General features: G+C 39.1%; 1 protein-coding gene across 1 annotated transcript in view; it reads left to right on the top strand.

The window, feature by feature from the left end:
• HDAC4 (histone deacetylase 4) overlaps positions 1 to 27,081 on the top strand; it is a 99,392-nt gene that overhangs the window by 33,189 nt on the left and 39,122 nt on the right.

Genomic DNA, 27,081 nt, shown 5'->3' with positions numbered 1-27,081 from the left:
TCGAGCGTTCCCAAGCAACATTAAATTAAGGGGTAGCAGCCGCCGTGTCGGCACGTCTCTGCTGGTATAGGGCGGACACCGAGTAACAGATTCATCAGGCACGTTGCACTGGCCTTGTACTTGTACTAGCGTGCATTGTTGCAATAGGGATATTGGTCGTAGACACTGCAAGACAACAGCATCGGTAAAATATACTTTTCATTCAGTTTCAAATGAATTACAATACAATACAATACAAAGACTCTTTATTGTACACCAGACATAGTAAGCGATACAGACAACAAACAATTTTAGTTATTTAATCAATTTTTTCACGACATGTACGTACTTTTAAATATTGATCATGATCAATTATATAAGATCCACCGGAAGACAGTGTTGCCACCTCAGATATTTTTTTTACCCTAACGCTACACGAATTTACCCTAAATTAGGCACTTTTATTTTTCTTACCCTATTTTTTTTTTAATAAAAAAAAAGCAAATAAATGCGATTTATTAATAAACTAATAGCTGAACTACTACACCGTTTCGAAACATTCTTGGAATGCATCCATAATAGTCTTGGCTTCTATGTCATCTGCAGTCATTTTTTTTCTTGAAATCGTACATTTTATTCGAAAACTTTCCCTAAAAAATACCCTAAATAATTTTCTACCCCTAAATACCCTAAATTTAGGGTAAAATACCCTAAGGTATATAAGGAAGACCAGCGCTCTAGACTCGAGCCGGCATTATGCTGAAGTGGGTCCGTTTCGTGATAGTTGCTTGCCTACATTATGTTTCCTCATTTTTCTGTCGTTTTTGTTACTGTCGCGAATGAATGATTTTTTCGTTACACTTGCTCGTAAAAAGTGTCGTAATATGCAGGCTACCTTGGTTGCAACCTCCCAAATAAAACCCTCGACCTTAATGTGCTTGTCATGAAACCCGTGGTCGGTAAATGAGTCGTTGCCTGTACTAATACTGCTGCAGGAGCGCGCGCACGTCGGGCACATGCTGCGGAGTGCCAAGAGCGCAGTCAGCGGTATCGGCAGTTTTTGAAAAAATATTAGTTTTTCTTTAACAAATATACAATTTTACTCGCAAATGTGATGAAAAACATTGTATGTCGCACGGGCGGTATTAGAATTACGAACATCGACTCATTAAAGAATTTGCACATTATACATGACTTAAAATATGTTAACACCGTGCTTTCGCAAATGAAGCTTTACTTAAACATGCTACACAAATAAAAACACTACAACGAATAACTAAAATAAACAAATACAAATAGCTTTACTTTACTTTAGTCTACTTAGGAAGGATCGATATCGTATTCTCTTCTCAGGCACCAGTGCAGAGAAACCTGTCTGTTACAAAAATTGCTTATTGTGAAGGATTTCTGTGTGATGATGAAAAACTATCACATTTTCTTAATAACATTCAAAAATAAATTTTCCTAGTCTTCTGAGACTAGTTCAAGCTTTAGACAGAAAAAACAGTAATATGTCAGTTAAAGTCAAAACTAGAACTAGGGTAACATATGTGGTAGGTCGGTGGTGAGGGCGAGGCTGCTCGCATTTAGACGCGCTGCGCCCGCGCCTTGACCGCGATGCAGCAGACGGAGAGACGCCGCGCTGCGCCTACGGTCTCATTCCTGCGTTACCTTATATTGGCTTTTACTTTGTGGTGGTTAAAACAGTTTGTTAGTCACATTAACTTAAAAACTTCTCGATTTCTGATGGTGAAATTGAAATGTGTAGTGGTAATAAGTAATAAGTACCTACTAATGTTATTAGTTACAACTATAGGTAAACCTACGTTTGTGGGCTATTTTTCTTAAATTGTTTAATGCTCGAGGCAACGTTTCAAAACGAGGAGCACCCGACGTGGTCACGAGATAAATTTCACACCTCTTATCCTAAATTAAATGGTACCTACCTAAAAAGAAATGCAGCAAGTAAATCTTCTCGTGAGTCCGGCGTGGTGTCGCAAGCGCACGCACGGTGCAAGGTGAGGCGAGAATAGTGCAGGTTGTGCAACGACCCGACCTCACCCGACCCTTTCAGACTCCCGCGCGCGCGTTGCGTGCGGGCCAACACTCGAGAGATCTGGGGAAAATATGAGGAAAACTGGCCGGCTAAAACGGTTCATTTGAAACCACGGCCTCAGTAGGTAATTGGCTATGTTTTCAACATGTCAAAGTTCTGTTTGATGGTTATTTTAGTTTTTTGTTAAAGCGCGCGTTAGTTTAATTTTGACATGACAGCTTTGGGCTTTTGTGGAAGCTTGAGTTTGAACACCTGCCGTGGGTATACATGACCGCCATTGTTGCATAGCGATAGATAGTTAAAAAATCACACTTCGTTGGTAAATAACGCAGTGAATAATTCAATAAACATATGTAACTGATTCTATGTATCTAATGCTATTCTAGTAATTCACTCAAACAAAAAACAAAAGAATGAGTCTGTTGTAATTGTAATTTAAATATAATTGCTTCGGTATTATAATATCGATCTAGTTTACAAACTAGCTGGCTATACATAAAAGCAAAATGAATAGACTGAATAAGATACAGTTCTTATTCATGCAAATCATGCCGTTTATTTATATCGACAGTGCGAGTGCGACACAAGGTCGTCTAGAATACCAGAATTACTAATATTTCATTATTAGGTGCTAGGTAAGCCATGGTGGCCTAGTGGTTTGACCTATACTTGGTTTGGATAGGTAGGTATTTAACTAAATGTAAACAAACTTCAGCTGCCAGATTTGGTACATTCAAATAAATAAATATACAAATATCACAGACAATTCACACCAATTGACCTAGTCCCAAAGTGAGCTTAGCAAAGCTTGTGTTATGGGTACTAAGCAACGGATAAATATAATTATATAGATAGGTACATACTTAAATACATATTAAACACCCAAGACCCGAGAACAAACATTCGTACTTTTCATACAACATCTGCCCCGACACGGGAATCGAACCCGGACCTCAAGCTTCGTAGTCAGGTTCTCTAACCACTAGGCCATCTGGTCGTCAAAGATTTAAACAATTCAAGGATTCAAGGATTTAAACATACTTATCTATCATTGTGATATAAACTAGACTACTTTATTTCAATACAGAAATGTAAATGTTTAGATAGTTTAATGTGTGAATTTCAACATTTAAGACACCAATTGACGTTGTTTTGTTTACATTTAATTAAATACCTATGCAAATCAAGTATAATGCCATTGGAGTTTTTCGAAATTCATAAATTCATGCGCGAAATTAGATTCGAAATTTACCATTAGCTTTACGGCGAAGGATCCTTATTGAGGATTCCTCGACATACCTGCGAAGCATGTTCCGGATCCGCAATGGACCCGCATGGGAATTATCGCTCAAGCCCTCTCATTCTAAGAGGAGATCTGCCCAGCAGTGGGACTTTTATAGGCTGGGATGATATCTATAACAAAATACTAGTCACTGTCACATCGGCTGTAAAATGAAAATACGTTGATTCGTTGAGCGTTCCTTGCGCACACTTGACGATGCTGAACTTTATTCTACGTTACTATTGATAGAGCGGTCGAGTGGTGCATTCACCATTCCTCTCGCAGTAGGTACATCTAGTTACCCCCGACGATATAGCTTGACGACTTCAAGCTCTAGAACCAGGCCTCACTCCCCCACTGGGCACACTGGGCACATGCCCCGCGATGGATTGGGGCCTCAGTCCCTACTCCATTACCAAACGATAACCGATAGGTAGCTAAATAGTGCTTTATTATAGGCATATATAATTATATAATATAATAATTATATTTAATTATGTTAAATTGTAAAAATGGCATATCTGGAGCATCCTGTATTCAGAGCGTGTGGACCGGTTTCTGGGCGGCGCGGCCAGCCGGCCCGTCCGACGGTGTGCAATGTAGGTACGGAGTTTTTGCGTCTGGTGGGGTGGGTTGTTGCGAAATTGTAGGCATGTGTTAGTACAATATGTAAATTAGAGTTAGCATCAATATTGTTATTTATAACTATTGCGGAATGCAGCATCGATACAAACCGTGATGCGGTTTAACGATGCGATAAATGTTTAATTGTATTTTGTCTTATATTAATTAATAAATTATCCTAATGTGCCCAGGGCCTCTTAATAGGTTGAAGACGACCCTGTCTAGAACTTGGTCTAGAGCTAGCACTACTTGTACTATGATCTATTCTGTGCTAGTAGTTCTTATGTTTTTAGTGATTCTCGGTCTACATTTTATATCTATGCACTGAACTCGAGAGCTCCATACAGATAACCACGGTGTAGATCCCGTAACAAATAAATCTAGTTAATGTTGTTATCATACCACACTAGCAAGTTGTTGGCATGGCGAGCGGCGGCAACGTGGTTGTTGGCGTTGCATTGTGTTGCGAGAGGTGTCAATCACGCGTGGCGGGCGATCCTCGCCGCGCAGGCGCCAACTGGCCGCCGATGTGGGCCAGCGGGAAGTGACGGGAATCTAGCGCGGGATGCGTACTGACTGCTCTCGTTACTTGCAGATTGGCAAAAGTCTTCAATATATAGGTAGCACGTCTCTACTCTCTAGACGGGTGTGTATTCCATCATGGAATGCCAGTGCCTATCTTCCGGCTTCATCATTAGACTTTCAAACATAATCGTGGTCAAAGTTCATTACAAGACTTTTCTAAGAAATCCAAAACGGCTATGATACGATTTTCCATCATGAAGTTCCAGTTCATATCTTCCGGCTCCATCATCAGATCAGTTTGACAGTACCATATTATTGTATTGTCATCAGAACTACATACAGCTGTCAATTTTCATTACGCTACGACCTTGGAAGATGGTTAAATTAGTTACCTTAGGGATGTTTCACCATCCATTGATTAGTGTTAACTGGCGGTTAGGTGTGATGCCGTCTCTATTGTTTTGTTCGAATAGACGGAGACGGCATCACATTTAACCGTCGGTAACGCTAAGCAATGGATGGTGAAACAGCCTTAGATTCCATTACATAGTTAGTTACATACAGGTCGACCTAATAAAAGCGTGTTAAAAAGAGATCGACATGCAACGCCCCTATAGGACCATGTCACGACGGCCTGCACAGGTTTGGGAAGCCCTGGTATAACCTATAAGATCGTATTGGGACTTTTTCTTGGTCATTACATCCGATAATGTCGTTATAAACGGTTTTGAATGTACTGTACTTAAACAAAACATGCTACGAGTAAGACTTGGAACTGCCTCAGCCTTTGGAGCCAAACAACGTAGCAGCTGACTGATAGCGGTACCAGCGGAAGGGCGTCGACCCCTCCGGATGCGATATCGCCTGGCCCTATACTACGAAGTGCGATATTCGAACTTCTTATCTTGCCGTCCCGCTGACGCTTAAGTTATTTAATACGATAGTGAGAGGGACGGCACGATACGGACTTCGAATTTCGTAGTAGCGCCCCTGTTGTGGAGTCCGTGGACGGGAATCATTCTTACGTGTTACTAGGCAGAATTCTTAATACACTAACCCCCTGTTTCACCATCCATTGATTAAATTTATGTGACGGTTAAATGTGATGCCGTCTCTGTTTGTTTTGTTCGAATAAACGGAGACGGCATCATATTTATCCGTTAAATTAAATTAAACAATGGGTGGTGAAACAGCCCACTTCAAAATTGACTACTTCAAAATCGTTTTCTTTACTGCCTCGCAATGTAGGTACTGCAATTCGCACGATATTTTTTGCGGGTCTAAATCTTGAAGTTAAGGAAATAATTACGAACGTTAAATAAATTACAAAGACGAACTACCTGTCCGCGAGACTCGTATAGAGTCCAAAAATAATGATATATTGATTGATTGATTAACACTTTTAGGGTCCCTTTCTTAAAAAGGAAAAAAAAGTAACCATTACAGGAGCACTTGTTGTCCTCCTGTCTATTTTTTCGTTGTCAAGACCTTTTTTACTTAGGAACGCGAAGAGGTATCAAACTGAAATTAATATCAAATAAGTACTCCGGCCGACCTGCTACTCATAAGTAGTGTAAAAACCAACTTCGAAATAAACGCAATCAAAACGTCACGTCACGTACGTACCTACACGTCATTAAAAAAGTCTTTCTATGCAAATTGTCGTATCGTTAGGTACCGAAAAATCATAGGGTTACCTACTTTGTGTTGACCTAGACTAGAAACTTAAAAAACTTGGTATGAAGGTAACTTTTATAGCACAACCAATTAGAAAATATCATGAAATTTTATATCAAATCTAAAATAAACCCACACTGAGTGCATTTGCTTAACTAGGAGAGGGGTTTTGCTAACACTGGGTAGTGGGTAGTCATAGATGCCTACAAATTTATACGGAACCGTCGGTGCCCTAGTCCGCCTTCGCACTTGGCCGGGTTTTTCTTCCATAACACAAATAGAAACATAAAAGGAAGAGCAGTCAAACCATATGTATACATTGTAAATATGAACAAGCTAGAGAAAATATTTAAAAGCGATTAAAATTCCTTGAGATAGATAATTATATCATCTTTTTTTTTTTAATCGACTGGAAGGCAAACGAGCAAGTGGGTCTCCTGATGGTAAGATGTCACCTCCGCCCATAAACATCTGCAACACCAGGGGTATTGCAAACGCGTTGCCAACCTAGAGGCCTAAGATGGGATACCTCACGTGCCAGTAATTTCACCGGCTGTCTTACTCTCCACGCCGAAACACAACAATGCAAGCACTGCTGCTTCACGGCAGGATTAGCGAGCAAGATGGTGGTAGGTCCTACCACCTGCAAAATATCTGCTTTATATATGTCTATATTAATGTTTTTTTTATTTTTTTTAATAAGTTGGATCTTTCATTGTGTAATTTCTATTTACAGGTAAGCCGGAAGATGTAGGTATGATGAGCCGGTGAAGTTTGCTGACAGGTATGATACGCAGTTTAAATGCGACACTAATTATTAATGACTCAAATGCGATGATAAATATTTATACTGAATTGCTTCGGTAACTGCGTATTGGCGGGGTCGTTATAGCAGTAATTAATGTGGTCCGCGTTATCAACCATAACTATTTATAAGGGAGATAAAGTCGAGATTGCTCAGTACGAGTAAGTAGTGATTAATACAATCAAACGATCAAACGCTGTGTCGTTCGAGTATAACGAAGTTACAACAAAGTATACTTCTAAATTTAGAGATGATTTCTCGCTGTTGATAAGCGGGCTAAGGTACCTAAACGTTTAAAATAAAATGTCAATGTTTATTATAACCGGCCTCCTAGCCGGTAATGTAATGAGCTTAATCGCGCAACTATATTTAACCCGTTCGTACCACCGAACGAGAAATACCTACCGTCTACTGATTTGCTTTGAATGTGGTCAACGCGGCGATGCGATGTTGTTGCCTTAGATTTTGAATAAGTTATTAAAGCTACTGAAGTATCGTTTGCCGTAGATACTTGGAAGTAACTTGAACATAAATACTTCTATTTTTGCAAGTTGTGATGGTTAAATGATTGATACGTGTTGGTATGCGAACGTTTCATTCAAGCTGATATTTTTATGATGGATATAAAGAAGTGAAAGTAAATATGCATAAGTATTTTGTATAAAATAAAAACACGCTGACTCACACTCGCGCTCTATGTTCATTGCATTACTTTTTTGTGTAAGAAGATGAATGGGTAGGCATGTGTGGTACAGTAAAAACATCTCGATTTAAATATACTGTAATTAGTAATTAAGAATGCTGGATTTAAGACTAGTTGAAGAAACAGTGCGCAGTGCGCGTGTTGCAGCAGCCGCTGAGTCGCGTTGCTCCGAAAACGAAGGGCTACGGATTAGCCCGAAACATGTCGAGCTAAACTCGATTTAAGACGTGAGTTATCCGGGTCATTATATTTAATATGAGTGAGTCTCACGGTAGTTTCATGTTCAAAAACTAGTTGAAGAAACTGGTAATAATGTAGTAATAGTAATATTACCAACAAAATCAACTAATGCTGCTTATTAAAAAATGCCGTCAAAACTCATATTTGAGATTGAGACAATTGAGATCCTGAACGTGTCTTTTGTTATTTCTGTCTGTACTGTACAGATGTGCAGTTAGCTGAAAGTTACCTGATCTTTCGTTACGTAAACGTTTCTAATTTGCCTACAGGAGCGAGGCGTCAAGAGTACTTTCAGGAAGCGAGTGGAGATCGTCCTTGGTGTTATGCGATTGGTATATTTTTAGTATATCCTTATCCTGAATTGATTAGATAGTCTTCTATTTCGATATTTTATCGCTTCGACGAATATAAACGCTGCGTGCGAGGTTTTACATAACATACCTATTTCACTATGTGTCTACACTACAATGTATGCGTATTAATTTCATTGTGGTCTTGTATTTGAACTTAAGAATACTTAAGCAACTGATCTGTTTATTTTCTTACCCGGCTTTGGGCAGTGGATGTGTGTGATTAGTGTTTTTTCATTTTTATAATTATAATTCGTGCTCGTTAAAGTTCGTGCGAGAGAAAGTGATGCAGAAGGGAGGTCACGACGCTCATTACTGAGTATTACGACAAGAGGAGGAGGATAATTATAATTACTTCGAATTCGAGCTTTGTTGGTCGAAAATCAACTGATCTCTTTGATATACTTGGCATCTATCGATATTCCTTAGGTGAGTTTTATACATACAAATGTATGTTCCTAGAAATAGTTTACGCCAAAATAAAAGGTATTGAGATAAGACTCCCCTGTAGGTACGAATACGAATAAACATAAAAACGGTTGTAGATAGAAACATTTTCAATTATAACAGTAAGTAATGTTAATTTCCTAATGTTATGCTGTTTCTCCAAGTGGACACTCGGCGGCTTGTATTTTTAGAACAGCGATAACGAGCAGTTATTGTTTTGGCAATTTTCCTGCTCCAAGAATAACACGCCACCGGAAGTTTTATATTTAGAACCAATTACTGCAATAACTTACCTAATAACCGTTAAATATTACTGTTTCAATTATCCCTGTCGTAGTTCTTTAAACACGCTACTAAATGGAATTGGAATACGTCCATGACAGACCGCTTTGCTTAACTAAAAATACCGTTTACCACCATTTTAAATAAATGTTTTACATAAATAAGCAGGAAAAGTACTTACGCAGACTGTTTGCATATTTAATATAAACTTGTTTACGCCGTGCATGTTTGTACGACGAGTGGCGATATTTATCGGTTTATTTATAGTTATCAAACAAAACGCAATGCGCTCACGAATCTGTTTGCAGCTAATTACCTATTGTTGCTCAGCTAATGCGATAATAACTGAGCACGTGGAACAAACACTAATTATTCTGCAATGAAAACGTTTACTTAATCCTTTTTTCTAGTTTAATACAATGACGATCCATTTATCGTTTTGCTATTCACTGCTAGGTAATAGAGATTAATATGCTGTTGAAATTTGGAAACATAAAAGCGTACGACGAAAAAGATAAGATAAGTCAGATAAGTCTTCGTACGTTTCTCATCGCTATTGCGATAACCTGCAGCTATGGATTGTGGAGGGAGAGACAAACACTTACGGGAAAAATTTTGCGGCGGAGTTTACCGCTGTAAATGATCGACAGTTCCAAATTCTTCCAGATCACCGCTAGAGTAGCAAGCAAAATAATTTGGTAAATATTATCCCAAAGTAACAACAGATTGTGAGATAACGGATCGGAAATTTTGTATTCATGTGAGTGATTTACTGTAGTTATCGTTATAAAGCTTCGCGGACACTTTTACATACACAGTGTATGCTCCTACCCTCTACACTCCATACCAGCAGCGCAGCTCACAGCATATCGCTTAATCTGCATGTCAAGTAAGATGTGTCTCACCTAAATGTTAACGTTACATATTTAGTGAAAGTAGTTCAGATGCCGCAGATAAGACCAATGTCAAATTTGAGGTTATCTGATTTCTGTATATACGCATAATTAAATAATTAAATTTGCTACAAATTATTTGTTGTTAGCTCTTGTCCGCGACTCTCGGTGAATATTTCGTTTAGCGCTATCTCGCATGAGCAATATTTCGGGGTAAAAACTATTATATTTATGTCCTTCTCATGGGCTTAAAGTATCTTCATACCAAATTTCATTTAAATCGGGTAACAGACAGACACAAGAGTTACATTGGCATTCATAAAATTAGTGAGTATTCACTTTTATTTTTTCAAGTAAGGAATGAAATAGAATAGAATAGAAGATTTATTTGCATAGAATAAGTAATTACATCAACTGTCATTAGATGGTAATGAGACAAAAGGTTTCTACATTACATTTTCATCAGCGTCAGAAAATCGTCTACATTGTACTATATCTTTTCCAACAGTATCTAGCTGCATTAACTTTTTTTTAAATACATTCATTCAGGGGTAGCTCCCGTATGCTTTTCGGTAGCTTGTTAAAAAAATTCATACACATGGCAAAGCAACTTTCTATATAAAGCTGCCCTAGGAATACAAACATCTGCATGAACCAGTCTTTCAGGATTTTTTTTTGGGTAGTGGAAAAAGTCACTAGAGGTTGCTATTATTTTAATTAATTTTCTACAAAGAGGTATTCAGTCCAAATGACTCTACAACCTACTAAATTATTCCGAACTAGCCGTTATCCGCGAGCCGCGTGGCCGCGACTCCGTCCGAGAAAAAATCGTTTATCGCTATTCGTTTATAGTAGTGGGATGAATTGTAAAATAATGTAATGATCTTAATTTCATCATAAATGTAGATTCTAGGATATCAATTTATTATTAAACGCAGTAGCTCATTAAAATATGTCAACAGTCAACACATCTCACGATAGTCGTAAATTGATGTCCAGACCGGTTCTCGGGTCCACTGGTCCCTCACCTCAGTGTGCCTGTTATTGTCCGGGTGCGATTAGCGGCACCCACGTGTAACATGCGCGCGCGCAGGTCGCGGGTTCAATGCCGACCGCGACACCTGCCTGACAGACAGCTAACAATTTACAAAAATAGCACAACAACACGGAACTCGGATTGAGCTGAGACACGTGTAAAAGTGTTCATAAAAAAAGTGTTTTATGTGCATAAATTGAGCGGGAAATGTGAACGCATCAATCAAATGTGACTTAGGTTAAATAAATAAATTTTCCTGGACAGTGGACACCTATTGACGTACAAGGTCCCAAAGTAAGCAAAGTTTATGTTGTAGGTATAACGCAAAGGATAAGTAGGTATACTTAAATACATAACTAAAACCCAAACTAGAGAGTAAACATTCGATATTTCCTGTTATATATACTCGTATATGCTATGACTATGGATTGACCTCAAGCCTATCCTCAAACTTTGTATTTAGGTTCTCTAACCACTCGGCAATTCGGTCGACAAACGACGTTATATTTAGCTAATTCTATATAATACTGCATACAGCTATTTTTAAAACTTACTGCTTATTGAAAATCTTTTGTAAAAATACGTAAAATAAAAAAAAACTCGTTAACAGGCAGCATGACATCACCACCTTGGTAATAGGCAGCACCAGCATCGCCTCTATTTTCGTATCTTTTGTCTCCAAACTCTATTCCTAACACACTCCTTTGTGGCATAAGACAATGAGCAGACGTAGACGTTACTAATCGTGCGCTATTCGACGCCACGTGCCACAAAAGGCCTGAAATAGCGCTTGTATAAGCTCCGGGAATAGCCCATTGGGAAAGTATCGAACGGGCTATTCCTGGAGCGCAGCCTGCCGAATAGCCTGTGACTCTAATGGACGCTTTGTGCGGATATATTTAGCTGGCACAACCTCCGCTTTTGTGCTCGTTATTTCCATGCATAATGCATGTTGCACGTCGACTTAAAATTGTAGCCGAGACTGATTTAACTAGTAAACGGGAGGCTTGTTTTTGAATCTTGTAATTATTAGATATCACGGGTCGGCTTGTTCATTTTTGAACCAAGGTACTATAATGATATAGTTATCTTGGAGATGCTAATGTTAAACTAGTCATCAAACCTCCAAGATCACGTCAATATTTGACGGCTAGTTTGACATTGGTTACAGAAATATATTATGATTGGTTTTATTGGAGTCTTTTTGTATTTTTTATTTCAACTCCAAATTCATTACTTTTTATTCGTTAGCGGTGGTGTACAGGTTATAGCACGCAGCACGGATTGCTGAGGATCTGGTATCGATTCCCAGCGCTGGTCTCTTTTTCTGGTTTTTTCTGTGCATCCATGTCTCAGTTTGTGTTTTCGATGCAGAAATATAGATTACTGCTTCGCTTTGAATACCTAATATATGTACATAGATTGTTTTGAAGATGTAATAAAACAATAGGACAGGTAATTGCATATGCCAACGCAACGGCAGTACGGTCATTTCGTTTTTTTTTAAATACTGCGTCATAGTTACATTATCGTCCGTCCCGCGCTTTGTTTATCTTCTAATTTACACAAAAACCCAATGGAGCAAGTGTGGTTCCCGATTTAGGCGGCTATTTTTAGGCCCGGAATGCGCGCATCTGTTTATAGAGCAGCGAGGCGGGGGAGCCGGCTATTTGCGGCACCCACGGACCCGCAAGTGCGGAGCAAGTGAAGGGTTAACAAGTTGACGACAAGTGTACAAAAACAACCCTCCACTTTGTTGGGTTTCTGTTACGATACAGCGGCGGCGAACGCGTCTATTTCGAAGTAAACCAATGTTCACATTTTAGCTGGCGTGTTGTGTTTTTCTTACGTAGGCGATAGAACTCAAATTTTATTGTTAAATTAGATTAGGGCGTATTTTTTTGAGTTGTGGTTGTGAGTCACGTAGTTAATTTACGCTGCATTCGGTTTCTTATAAAAGTCCTGATTGTTCCACACAGCGATGCAAAATAAATTGTCGCATTTTTATGCAACTAACAATTCAAAAATTACACTTGTTTTGTTTGGCCTTCGCCTATTTTGTTTAATGTAATTTTTTTGAGTCAAGTCATTTGGACAATTGGTTGGTTTGGTTGTAATCTAGTGGAAATTCCACTGGGACTTGGCGTGTAAACAAACAGCAGTTAACTGTCTATAACAATGACACGTGCCGGCAATGGCGCGTTCAGCCTGCGTGGAACTAAATTTATCTTGAGATGAAGTGGAATCATCAAACGAGAACATACCTACAAGTAACACTGCGCTGTGACAAGTTATTACGTTAGTAGAACATGAAAAACCATTAGTAGTTTAGTCATATGTACAGGTTTATAAAGAAATGCATGTTTCGCATAGTTACTATGCTTTCTTACTCAAAGAAAAGGAGTGGCAAGTCAGGAAGTGCATAAAATGACAGTTTGATTAGTAGAAATAGATGATTGATTACTTTCAGCGCGACCCTGGAGTAGAGCAAGAGAAGCGGTCCCTCTAAGGGGCGCCACTTTCCAGTTTCCAGTGCAAAATAAAATTGTGTGGCGCCTTTTATTTTAATTTCGCTCTACCTTAATCAAGGCTTAGAGCCGGTGCTGATTACATGCTTATTTTTAGAAAAATTCTAACATCCTTGCGACTATCAGTGAACATTGCCGCTCTTCAAGATTTCTATCCCAGTTTATGTTGTCGTCCCATTGTGTAACAGGGAGATAATGTAGTTAGTTTATTGAAGACGTTGCAATCGTATGTTCTTGATGAGGCGTAGGCGACCATGTGACTCACGGCTGTGGAATTGTCGCATTGAAAACAAAAACGTAGTACCTACCTATTTAACCTAACCATTGAGTTTAGATTATTAGACGACTTATGTTTTGGAAGCGATGCAAAGAAGTAGGTCTCATTTTTGCATTTTGCTCGTCACTATCGTCTTTAGCCATTCCAGTTTCATATGCAGTTTTAAGTACTAAACATTTTGTTTGTTCTCATGAGCGAGTGTGTTTAACAAGCTTAAACCTCGTGCAGCACATCCACAGTCCTAATTTAATTACGGATGATATTACGTGTGACACCGAAATGGGTCGCATGTGTTACTGTTCTTTGCCATAACAGTAATAATAGCTTTCATTCCAGTACTGAGTACCTATAACGTCTTTGACGTAATCAAAAATGATAGATTGAGTCGGAGACCCTTCAATTTTAGGATAAACACAGTGGAGGGACGTTTAGTTTCAGATTATTCTCTGTAGTTACAACTATCGCGATTCCTTTTTCGTCTATTGTTCTTGACCTTCGTCGATCTGGTGCAAAAAAAATGGCGATAGTTTCAGCGAATAATCCTTTCTAATTAGATATCCTCTCTTACTAGTTCTGCGACGCTACTACGAAATTCGAAAATCGAAGTTCGAGTCGTTTGGTCCCTCTGACACATACTATTTAATACGAGAGTGAGAGGGACGGTACGATACGAACTTCGATTTTCGAATTTCGAAGTGGGCCCTCTGTACCACTACCATGAGTTAACAGTGACCGTACTCGATAGCGACGTCGTAAATTATTTGTAGAGGCGCTGTACAATTCTCCATACAAATAATTTACGCCGTCGCTATCGAGTACGGTCACTGTAAACTCATGGTAGTGGTACTGATGCTTGTGTCCACAACCTCGGCTGCATGCACGTGTCGGAGGCGAGTCAATGATTCCGGAATACGCGCTCTTTGTACGGCTGCTATAAATAGCCGGCTATTCTCGGCCGTGATTCACTCCTGCGCAGCCACTTGTTAATTGCTGTTATGATCGTAAATACAAAGGATTGCCACTCCTTTGTATCGTAATTTTGAAATCGTAATGTTTTTTTTTCTTTGTTTCTGTGTGTGCTTGCATGTTGTTATGATGGATTCTAAAGCCCCATTTACATAGACTATGCGACAACTTGCATTGCATGCAAGTTTCACTACATTGCGGTATTTGTTTGATCAACTGAATTCATTGTCCCTGAATAGTCTGCGATCTGCGATGTAATTCAACTTGTATGCAAGTTCTTGAATGGTCTAAATTGCTGTTCACATAAAATGATAAACTAGTCCTAGACCGTGAGGCAATACTTGTTTACTAATAAACATGGAGTCAAATTTTGCAACGGCTTGCTAAATATTCCTAGGCACTAATGGAGTCACCTTGATTCGGATCAAAATAATCGCCGATGAAAGGTGTAGTTGATAGGTCTGTCCGATCACGCGTCCGCGCCGTGCCCGCGCCGAAACACACGGCGACCCGTCGCGCGCGCCGCCGCGCGTTTCATCTTTTTGCATAATTTGAATGTTTTTGCATTAATAGGCTTTAGTTAGTGTGATTATATAGATAAGTTATTTATTTTCACACCGTAGTGGAATTTAGCTCATGTATGGTCTTAAAATAGTTAAATTAAGGTTTAAGTGGTGCAATAAACAACACAGTTAGTTGCATTATTTTCTTAAAATTGTATTCTGGTATTACTATGCCAAAATCACCATTTACAATAGCAAAAACAGCCAAAAAGCCAAATACACAGTGAGTACTGTCGACAACTCCTGAGATTTGGCTTATTCGCTTGATAGCATAGTAAAGTAGTAAACTAAGTCGCCCGCCACTTGCCATATTTTGGTGAATGCTATTCCTTTTAATCAGGTACTTCTTGGTACCAGTACCAGTCAGACTGTTTAGTTTTGATAAAACTTAACGCTCGATTTTGTCAAACAGTAAATCGTACGTCTCTGTACTGCTTTTGGTGATCAATAAAGAATATTTGTATTGTATTGTATTGTTATGTATAGATTGAGTATATTCACATAAAATACAGAAAAAAAACAGCGCGCGCGTTGCAGGTGGTAGGACCTTGTGCAAGGTCCGCTCGGATTGCTACCACCATCTTGCTCGCTAATCCTGCCGTGAAGCAGCAGTGCTTGCACTGTTGTGTTTTGGTGTGGAGAGCAAGACAGCCGGTGAAATTACTGGCACTTGAGGTATCCCATCTAAGGCCTCTAGGTTGGCAACGCATCTGCAATCCCCCTGGTGTTGTACCATCAGGAGACTCACTTGCTCGTTTGCCATCCAGTCGAATAAAATTATTATTATTTTTTGTATTTTTTTTCTCTAATTGTATAATATAGTTGTTAAGTATTTTATTTGTAATTATATTATTATGAAAAAATGTCTTTCTGCCAAGTTTCTTGCGGCGCATTCTTCTTGGCAATGATAGTCTTTCCGAAAGCGCGGGTAGTTTAAAAAAATGACGTGTAAAAGTGCCCATTGCGGCCTATTTACTGAATAAATCATTTGAATTTTTTGAATTTGAATTTTGAAAAAAAAAACCATCAGCCAAATATGTGGTCTACCACCCTAAAGTTGATAATCGTTTGCATGCCATAAAACAACAATGCCAGTAGACGTGTCCGTCGACTTGAAAGTTCGACTTTAGCGACATATTCCTTTGATAGGAATTTGTTTAAAAATTGATAGACCACGTATTTGGCTGATGGTACACATCGGCACTCCGTGTCGGCGTGGTCTAAGTCGGGCGCGCTATTTCGGCGCTCGTAAAACCCGTTGGCGTGCGTATTCCCGGCGCTTTCCCCGGTAAATTACCAATCGACCAAGGACTCCCACGTGGCCGCCCCGGGACCCTTGTACCCCAGTGTTTTGCCCAAATAATGTAGTTAAACAATTACCTGTTTCGCTTTAAACTCTTGGCAAACGTCGCAAATATGTTAAATTGAACTGAATTGTCAAATTGTTGTATTGTCGTTGTGTTGTATTATGTAACTAAATTTGGGATTAGTTGGTTAAATCTTTTCTTTTAAATTAAGCTTGAACGCCCAAGAGACAGGCTCTGCCTAGTTTGGGTGCTTTGGGGGTCTCTGTTGATTCTTGTAACACCACGGTGTGCACGATTTCTGCATTGTAATTGTATTGTTACCTAATTACTTAGTGTGTGGAATAAAGAATATTATTAATAAATGTAAATTGATTCAATTTAAGCAGCGTTTCGCCTTTTTATGTCACGGCGGCAATTCCGTCAAGGTATATTGCCAAAGTAAACTCACTTGCATTGCGTCTTTCACGATTCCGCGTCTCCCATACTTTTTTATTTCAATTATTGCAGTTTGATTCTTACAAAGTGTTAAGTTCGGTGTGTTAGCATTTGTATGTCCAAATTAAGAACCTTTCCGGTGGCGGTTGCATTTATAGCGGGGCTAAAATAGCACCGGACGCCGCACGCGCATCGTCCAATAAACAGTTTACTCTACTGAAATAGAAACAGTCCGTTTGAATTTGGAACGAGAACGGTTTTAATAGTTACCAAAAAAGTTGACTTTTACGGTGCGTTATTTCGATCCGCGCTGGAGGGATGTGGCGACCTGGTTCTGTGGCCACTGTTGGTGCAATCCTCACATAGAACAATATGCATGGCATACTATTAGGTATCTTTGGGACAGATTTGCAGGTCGAATTTCATGCAATGCAGTTTCGGATTCGGATTGAGAATACAGGCACAATACAGTCAAAACTTAACGCTTGCATTGCATCACGGCTTATTATTAATCAAAATAGAATAAACTTTGCTTTCTTCAGTTGAAAAGCTTAGGTCTTTTTTAACACCATACATACGGATCTCCTATTCTAGCCTATGGTGCCCGTTCTGCATCTCACTCAACTAACTCATGGAACTATTGACCATCAAATCATCATCAGGTCATTTGACGACCGGATGGCTAAGTGGTTAGAGAACCTGACTATGAAGCTTGAGGTCCTGGGTTCGAATCCGGCCGGGGTAGATATTTGTGTGAATAATACGAATGTTCATTCTCAGCTCTTGGATGTTTAATATGTATTTAAGTATGTATTTATCTATATAAGTATGTTTATCCGTTGCCTAGTATCCATAGTACAAGCTTTGCTTAGTTTGGGACTAGGTCAATTGGTGTCAAGTGTCCCATGATATTTATTTATATTTATGATATTTATCACCCAATCCTCATCTGGTCAAAGCTTCATTAAAACGGTGCGAGTTGCTATCGATGAACACACGCTATAAATTATAAGAAATAAATATATATCACGGGACACTTGACACCAATTCACCTAGTCCCGCACTAAGCAAACTTGTATGATGGATACTGGGCAACGGATAAACATACTTATATAGATAAATACAAACTTAAATACATATTAAACATCCAAGAGCCGAGAATGAACATTCGTATTATTCACACAAATATCTACCCCGGCCGGGAATTGAACCCGGGAACTCAAGCTTCGTAGTCAGGTTCTCTAGCCACTTGGCCATCCGTTCGTCAAACACAATCGTCAAACAACGTCAAAGGCCACTTTTAGACGTCCGTTGTTTCTCCGGACAACGGACCGTTTTCTTTGCCGGACTTGCGGTGTTGCATGGATAAGTCGCCGGACAAGTGTCCGGTGCATGTACCACATTCATTGCAAAGCCATACAACACCGCAAGTCCGGCAATAAAAACGGTCCGTTGTCCGGAGAAAACAACGAAAGTCTACAAGCAGCCTAACGACACCTCTTATTGGCATAGAAGTTTGAATACTACCTACCACGGATGGCCAGCGCTGGACAGAAGCACCTTGAACCGCTGCTCCAGAAGCTGCACGTTACTTTAATGTGCCCATTGGCGCCACTCCAACCCATCAGTTTCGTGCGCTCGATACAAAGGCTCGAGATAGGTAATGTTTGTTTGTATGACGACACAGAACGGTATGTCGAGCACGTTATATTGGTTCATCCATTATGTATCATGTATTTATTTTGCAACCGTTTGTTTATGCGTGGCTTTTTAATTGATTACGGCTCTACGATGTCCGTTTTTACGCTACGTTTATACAGGATGGAATTTTTTTACGCTATTTCAAAGAAAAATAGTCTTAATGATGAAGATATGACTATCTCATTATTTTAAAAAGAAACAAAAACGTATTTGTAGGTTTTTGATAATACACTTACCACATCGGCGATTGAACAGACTAACCTGTATTTATGGCATAAATTAAGAAACTATTCACATTATATACCCTATCAGGGTATCATGCATCTACAGCCTAATTAAATCATGTAACATCTGTGTTAAGAGCGTTTATTCCCGCTGAGCTGGCAACGTTACATTATTGTTAGTTTTTCTCGATTATTCCATAAAAATTGAAATATAGTAATGTTGTCTGATAGAACACTTTTAATATATAAGTTAATGTGTCTACTCCAACAATTATTCGTTATAGACTTTTATTTTCTTTAAAAACCGGTCATAAACATTGATTCGTTTTTAAGGAATATAAAAGTCTATCACGAATAATTATTGGAGTAGACACATTAGCTTATATATTGAGAAGTGTTCTATCAGAAAACATTTTTAATTTTCATTCAATTTTTATGGAATAATCGAGAAAAACTAACAAAAATGCAACGTTGCCAGCTCAGCAGGAATAAACGCTCTTAAGCAAATGAACATGACATAAATGTATAAATAAATAAAGGAGGGTTAATCATAATGATCAAATCTCTAACAAACATGATAAGTATGGCAAAAGTAAGATTAACTACCTACTACCTATTATGGTTCTTAATATGCAGGCCTGTAACAGACAGACAGACAGCAAAGCGACAGTAGTATATGGTTCCGGTCACCCTTCAGGTACGGAACGAAAACATTTCTACCCGCGGCTTTGCACGCGTAAACCATGATGCAGCTGAATTGAATTCCAGGTTTTTAATAAATTCCCGTAGGAATTCTCAAAACATATTTAGTCTTCATTGACGTTGCACTAAAAACAACAGTGTCAAATTACTTGACTCTAAACCCAGCGGTCGAGATTTCAAGATTTTATCCCGACGGGAATATCGGGTTAAAAAGTAGCTTATGTGTTTTTCCAGACGTCCAGCTATCTACATACCAAACTTCGTTTAAAATTTCAGGTTTACTTAGAATTCCCGTAGGAATTCCCTAAAATCACAACATGAATTTCACCAAAATTGAATAAAATACCCGCTCTAAATTTCATAGTGTCTAATGGCTAACTTTGCTATATTTTTTATTACGTGAGTGGACTACTGACAAGAAAATGACAAATGTGCAATCCGAGCGGCTCGCGGCAGCCCTATGAAAGTCCGTCTAGTAGACGACGCCACTGGGTACTTGTAGCTCCGACCTGAAATGCTGAGTGCGCCAGACCTGATTTGGTACTGACGGTCGGTTGTACGGTCAGCTGAACTTTTAAGTTGACAATGACAGTCACATCTTATCAACGTTATTGTTTCATGACATGCAAACGATATGAATTTTAAGATGGTAGACCACATATTATTATTTAGGTGTGAGATGGTACTATAACATTCCGTGCCACCACAGGACTTCGTAATCATGATATTTTTGTCATTCATCGTACATATTTTAATTTTTTAGTAGGTACCTAAGTTGACCTTCACATTATAGCATGGTCGATGGTCGATGTCTGCATGCTGCTACACGCTACACATCATATTCGAACATTGTTATTTTGCTCGCGTCTCACTAGCCTGTGGTCAGTGAATCCCCGAGCCCCCATAGAGAAACGAGCTTCTTTTCCGCGAATAAATTACTCGGCGCACGTTTCGGACCTCGCGTGAGTGTTCTATTTTTAAATCGGCTCGTAATTCGCGTTTTGTTTCGCCGGTCCGCTCTCTCCCGCGGGGTTTAGCGGCGCGAGCGGGACGCTGCCGAGGGGCGGGGCGCGTCCTTCAGTTGTCGCGCCGCGGTGTTCTATTTTTAAATGTTGCGGGGGCCGGGGGAAGGGGGTGTATTGTTGATGGATCAAATTGTACAGTATTGAAAAAAAGTTTACGTAAGCTTTGTGTTGGCGGCCATGTTTTTTTTTTCAAAATGCACACCGCTTGCGATGTCCGTAATGATCAGGTTCTTGGTACTTATTATTTACTAATTATGTGGTGTTCAATAAGTAAAGAGTAATTAAGGTTGTTTTTATTCTCTCCATAATCAAGTTCTGTTGGTGCTACTTGATACTTGGGCCGATTCAAAAATCAAATTTGAATAAGGTTATGCGGCTGTGCGATGTCGTAGGCAAGTCGATCGTAGGCATGATGAATGGCTTCAAATTAAAAGTAAATTAATGTTATATATCTACGATTAATAAATATGTAAATTTTTATTACAATTTCATGTAAATTAAAACGTACGTAGAGTGAGATAATGTGAAGGATAATATATACGAACAACGTTAACTAATTATTTTAATTACAGGTTGTCCATGCATGTAATATTTACAAACAATTTCTTTTGATATGTACAACTAAAAATACTAAAATAGAAAAATATATGTGAGAATATCGAGCCTGGCGCGTAGGCGTCCGTCCGCCGGCGTAGCGTACCCGTAGCTGCGTAGTGGCGCTACGGCCCGTAGCGGCCGGGCCATGGCCGTAGACACTCTACGACTTGTTTTTGTTTACGAACTCAAGCACTTAATTAGTTTTTATTGTAAACTTCTTTGACGACCGGATGGCCAAGTGGTTAAAGAACCTGACTACGAAGCTTGAGGTCCCGGGTTTGATTCCCGGCCGGGGCAGATATTATTTGTATGAATAATACGAATGTTTGTTCTCGGGTCTTGGAAGTTTAATATGTATTTAAGTATGTATTTATGTATATAAGTATGTTTATCCGTTGCCTAGTATCCATAGTACAAGCTTTGCTTAGTTTGGGACTAGGTCAATTGTTGTCAAGCGTCCTATGATATTTATATATATTTTATTACAAGGGTCATAAAATAAATATATCTATTTTGGTGTTTGCCTTAGAATACGTTATAGATTGTTATAACCTAAAGTTTTTCTTTTCAAATTTTTATGGAACCCGTTCTAAGCAAGTAGTTAAGCCGGTACAGTGCACGATGACGAGTTTTATCCCGATTAAACATTGATTTTCAAAGTAGTATTCGACTGGGACAAATAAGCTTTTAATAGGTTTTTGATTAAGGCTTGCCAGCTAAAAATTTTCGTTTTAAATTGACTTAAATTTGACGGAGAACGGAATTATCTCCTAATGCGAGATATTTTAGTGCATCGCGGTGCATATTTGATGGCGATTGAAACTGTTATCTTGTTGGCCGGCTACGGTCTGCCCTGAGGCCGCCGGGGGGCAATTAAGTTAATTATTTAAATAAGAATATGACCTATTTGGCCATTTTTGTCGTGGGACATTTTAAGTATATAAGTTTTTAAGTAGTAGATAGACTAGTACTCGCATATTATTACAAATTGACCAAAGGCGAATCAGGTCTGCCAGTCCATTCCATATTAGTTACAATTACAACTAATAAACTGGTTGACTATGCTCAGGTAATCTCTGCGACTTGTAGATTTGTGAAATAGATTACTACGAAAAAAACTGGCCAAGTGCGAGTCGGACTCGCGCACCGAGGGTTCCGTACAAATTATTAAAAATATTTCTGTTATATGATGTAACTAAAAATGTACGCTTTTCGCAATTTTTCCTTTATCTGTGCTATAAGACGTTGCTTCGTACCAAATTTCAAGATTCTGAGTTCACGGGAAGTACCCTGTAGGTTTTGATTCCCTTGCGAGTGTCGAAAGTTTGCAGCATAAACGGCTGTATCTTTTGATTACGTTGGCTTAGAAGTTTGACTTTTTCATAGCTCCAAGGGACAGTAGACCTGAGTATTTGATATGAATTTCAGCTTGATACCTCCACGGGTTTCTGAGAAAAAGGGTCTTGACAGACAGACAGACAGACGGACAAAAAGTGATGCTATAAGGGTTCCGTTTTTTCCTTTTGAGGTACGGAACCCTATAAATGAACATAATTCCACGCGTGTGTATGCAGTGTTAGTTATATCAGAGGCTTCGACAGACGACGGCCAAGAAAACTTGATTTGTAAGGGTCGGTCGCAAGGGCGGCAGGTCCCGGGCGGCCCTGGCGGCTAAATATAGACCGCCAAAAATAGCCCCGAAGCCTCCCGCCCCCGTCCCCGCCCCGCCCCGCGCCGCCCGCGGCCCCGCGACCTACATGAAGGCACCCGCCCGCCCCCGATCGCGCCCCACCTGTCAATGTTACTGGCTTTTTTCGCTACAATTATTAGTCTTTGTCAGTCCGGTTGAAACGTTCCATTGTACACAAATTCGCTTGAATCGTAATTATATTTGCGATATTAACGAGAAGAGCCGTTCTGTTATGCTGAGTTATGTCAAAAATAAAGGTTTCCCAAATGTGGAATGGTTATTTTTGCGTCTTTGTTAGCTTTAGCGATTTGCGTTTTCACTCAATGGCGGGATCGTAACACTTGATTAGGTATTCGGTGCCACCGTATTGCATAAATTGTTATTTGCCCACATTCCCTTTTCGCTCTTACTTGACACCGCAAAGCTTTCAGATATATTTATCTCACACATCTCTCTCGTCGGTTAATTCGTAAGGAAACGAAAATGTTTGCTACATTCTACCGTAGATACCTAGTATCTTCCTTGCTCTGGATTAACTACCAAAAATCAGGAGGCCATGCCACTGCTAAGTTCGTAATTAGCATACACAGTCGCCATCATAAACATCATCATCATCATCTCAGCCGTAGGACGTCCACTGTTGGACATAGGCCTCCCCCAAAACACAAACATCGGACCTGTCTAGTTCAGGGATCACTAATTAGTTTCTTCAGGGGTCCGGTTTTTAAATTAAAATTACCACCACGGTCCGTTTCTACTTGAGTTTATTAAATAAGCAAATATAATGTACAAAAGTAACAAGGTTTTTTTTTAAATATTATTATCGTCATCATCAAGTTACTGTTTACAAGGTCCGCACAAAATAGGTCGCGGTCCGGATTTGGTGACCCCTGGTGTAGTTGCTCATAAATATCTGAACACCGTCTTACACGAAGTGACAATATGGTCAAGTTCATATATTTTGGAGCACCTAGACCTTAGATACCTAGACAGCTCGGAGGTTTACGATGGTGACTGTACATTCGCGCTCCCCAATAATAATAGATACATTTGATTGATGTCTTTGTTCTCCGCAATGCAGGTTTAGGAGGGTTTAGCAATTTACGACTCCCGCTGAGGGCTCCCTCGTGACTTCAGCGCTGCCATGCTAGCGTACTACACACGCAACGCCAGAACCACTATAATGTTGCCCGTATCCACCCATATCGTATCCAGTCCTGTATGATTATTGGAGCAACTAGGACATTGCAGTTGTGTCGATACCTATAGTTTCAAACGGATACCTTACAGCATGATTTTGGTGACTCTTTATGATGAATTACTTTTATTAAATATATTTACCTGGATAACTCACGTCTAAATCGAGTTTAGCCCGACATGTTTTGGGCTAATCCGTAGCCGTTTCGACTCGTCGCGTTGCTCCGTTGTTGTTGTTGATTTAAGACGTGAGTTATCCGGGTCAATATATTTAATATCTCACGGTAGTTTCATGTTCAAAATGGATTACTTTTATCAAAACTGGTCTCTCTCTTTGCCTAGCCTTATCTCATTTCATTTGGTGTCGGCTTCTCCTTGTCAATTTCGTAGCTTACATCTTGAGTCCTGGAGATGGAGGCGTCTACTTGGGCTTTCTTCTTCATAATGTCATTGTTGATGGCTAACCAAGTTAAGGCTGTGTTCCCACCAGAGATGTGCGAGGATGTGTTGCGAGGAATGTGTTTGTCATTAACCAATAGAATCGCGTCATTTACCTATCCTCGTGTCACGTGGTGGTGTCCGGGGAAGTTGTCTGAGAAAAGAAGAAGGCAGGAACAGGGCAGACAGTAATATTTATTTAAGATAATAATAAAAGGGCACGTTTCCGTGCCCAGTTCTTTATTTATATAATTCAATGGCACTGAAGTCCAGCAGTATTACAATGTAATAGTAATGAACTTAAGAAACTTCACAAATGCACTGTACAATTATTTGAAACTGGATAACTTCTGGATAAGGATAAATCCTTCCTTCGTATAGGAGTAATAAATTATAAACTAGTTATGGAGTTTTAGGAGATTTATAGGATCTAGGATAAAAGACAGGTATCTGTTCAGCTCGGAGGCTCTGAATAGAATGGCTACTTGACGTAAATCGAACAGGTGTGTAATTAGAAAAGGAAATTTGAATTTAAATTTTATTTTTTCGAATTAGTGCTAAACCAGACAGTGCAAAGAGTTAGGAAGAAACGAGCTGTATGACACCTCGTTACACTCGCACAGCACAGCTCTAGTAGCTACTGTTTAGTTGAGCGGAGCGAGGATACCGGATAGAGGATATAAAGCGTTTCTATTGGTTCATGAAAAACACTTTCCTCGGAAAACACCCTCGCACATCTCTGGTTGAATGAAACTCAGCTGTAGCTAGGGCAATCTTCCTTGGCTCGCTCCTCTTGTTTCTTATAACTGATCGGATTGGGTTTACATATGTTTCGGCGAATAACGTTTGGCAAACTGTTTCATTTCGCAACTTTTAATTTCCCAACTGTTTAATATTTCTGAAACTGTAAATATTTCAGGATTTTTATAAAACTAACCTTAAAGGGTTCTACATGATGCCCCTGAAATAAATCCTGAAATATTTACAGTATTAGAGTATTTAAGTTGCGGAATGAAATTGCAAACGATACGTTGCGAAAAGGCAGTACCTACCCGTCGGATTGTTACGTAAACAAACTTTTATTGTATACCTAAAGTGTCTGTCAAAATATGTAAATTAATCTTGAAGTAGCGATCATTACTTTACCAAAATTAGAAATTTATCTGACTTAAAATTCAATTAATTTATACGAGAAAGATAAGTATCAAAGTTGCTCTGTGAAGGATATTCTATTTATGAATCGAGAAAAGCTTGGCCTACTAAATAAAGATCCAATCCTTAATTAGAGCTGAAGATGTAATATCAAAAGGTTAAGGTTGGATTAAGTTACCGGCATTATCCATAATCCAGGAGCGAAACGTTAAATTTGCGTAGGACCGAATTTTAAACATCAAGTGATTTCCTGAAAAGATGTCAGAAGAAAATGAAACGTTTTTGAATAAACAAAGCTCGCTTGATGGGTACTCCGATATTCCGAACCGGCAGAGTTTAGACAACTTGATGATAACATTGTGTCCAAACTTATCCAATGAGCTTTCTACTTTACGTTTAGGTTGTTGTGGGCCGATCAAACTGAAGAAACGTTTAGTTTGAAGTTATACTAGTTTAGTACATTTAAAATCCATTTCAATAGAATCTGAAAATCCTGTAGACATTTCCAGCCAACTAATATGAACACTGGGTTGCCTAGGTCTTGGTGATGTGACTATTATTCTTTTTGATTTCTTTTAGATTTTATATAATCACATCAACAGGGACATACATAATTAAGTGTCTTAAATGTCTAGAAAATTGACAGATTCTATTGAAGTGGTGTATAGTATTTAGGTTACGTTTCAAGATAGATTTTTGGTGCTCGTGCTTTTAATAGATCGAAGCTAGCCTAAACAAGCTAGCCTTCTTGAAGTCTCCTCTCTGAAACTCGTAATTATATACAAGGAAAATTGACCATCTTGAATATAGTCGAAAATTAAATCTTGTCCCATGGTAAAATTGGCAAATTTGATGTACGCCGAAAAAAAACGACCGCTTGTATTTACGTAGGTACACTCAGAAATATGACGAATTGTAAATATGTTCCACCCGAAATAATTTGTTTTGGGGCTACATATATCATGTTATTACTTGATTTAGACAACATTCATTTATTGCTTACCTATTTCATTTTGCTCATACTTTATAATGGACAATATTCCATTTGGGTTTAATTAATTTACAACAAAAATAAAATTTGTGATTGTTTTTTTGGGGTCTTTGTATTTTTTATTTCAACGCCTGTTACTTTTACGGGTGAAAACCATATCGAAAATTATTGTCTGGGTGAGCGGTTAGTTCCGATCCGAAAGAGTGTGACGTCTCTCGATGATCGTGTGCTGCTGCTTAAGTAGCGTAGTAGAAAAAAGCAACCTGAGATATGTGTGCATAGGATAAATTTGTGTCTAGACTCCTGTCCAGCGGTGGTGTAGGGGTTATAGCACGCAGCACGGATTGCTGAGGACCTGGGTTCGATTCACAGCGCTGGTCTCTTTTTCT

This window comes from Choristoneura fumiferana, chromosome 17, assembly GCF_025370935.1.
Source record: "Choristoneura fumiferana chromosome 17, NRCan_CFum_1, whole genome shotgun sequence".
NCBI classification, from domain to species: Eukaryota; Metazoa; Arthropoda; class Insecta; order Lepidoptera; family Tortricidae; genus Choristoneura; species Choristoneura fumiferana.
Note: the sequence above shows the minus strand (reverse complement) of the source record. Positions and strands in the feature narration are given on the sequence as shown.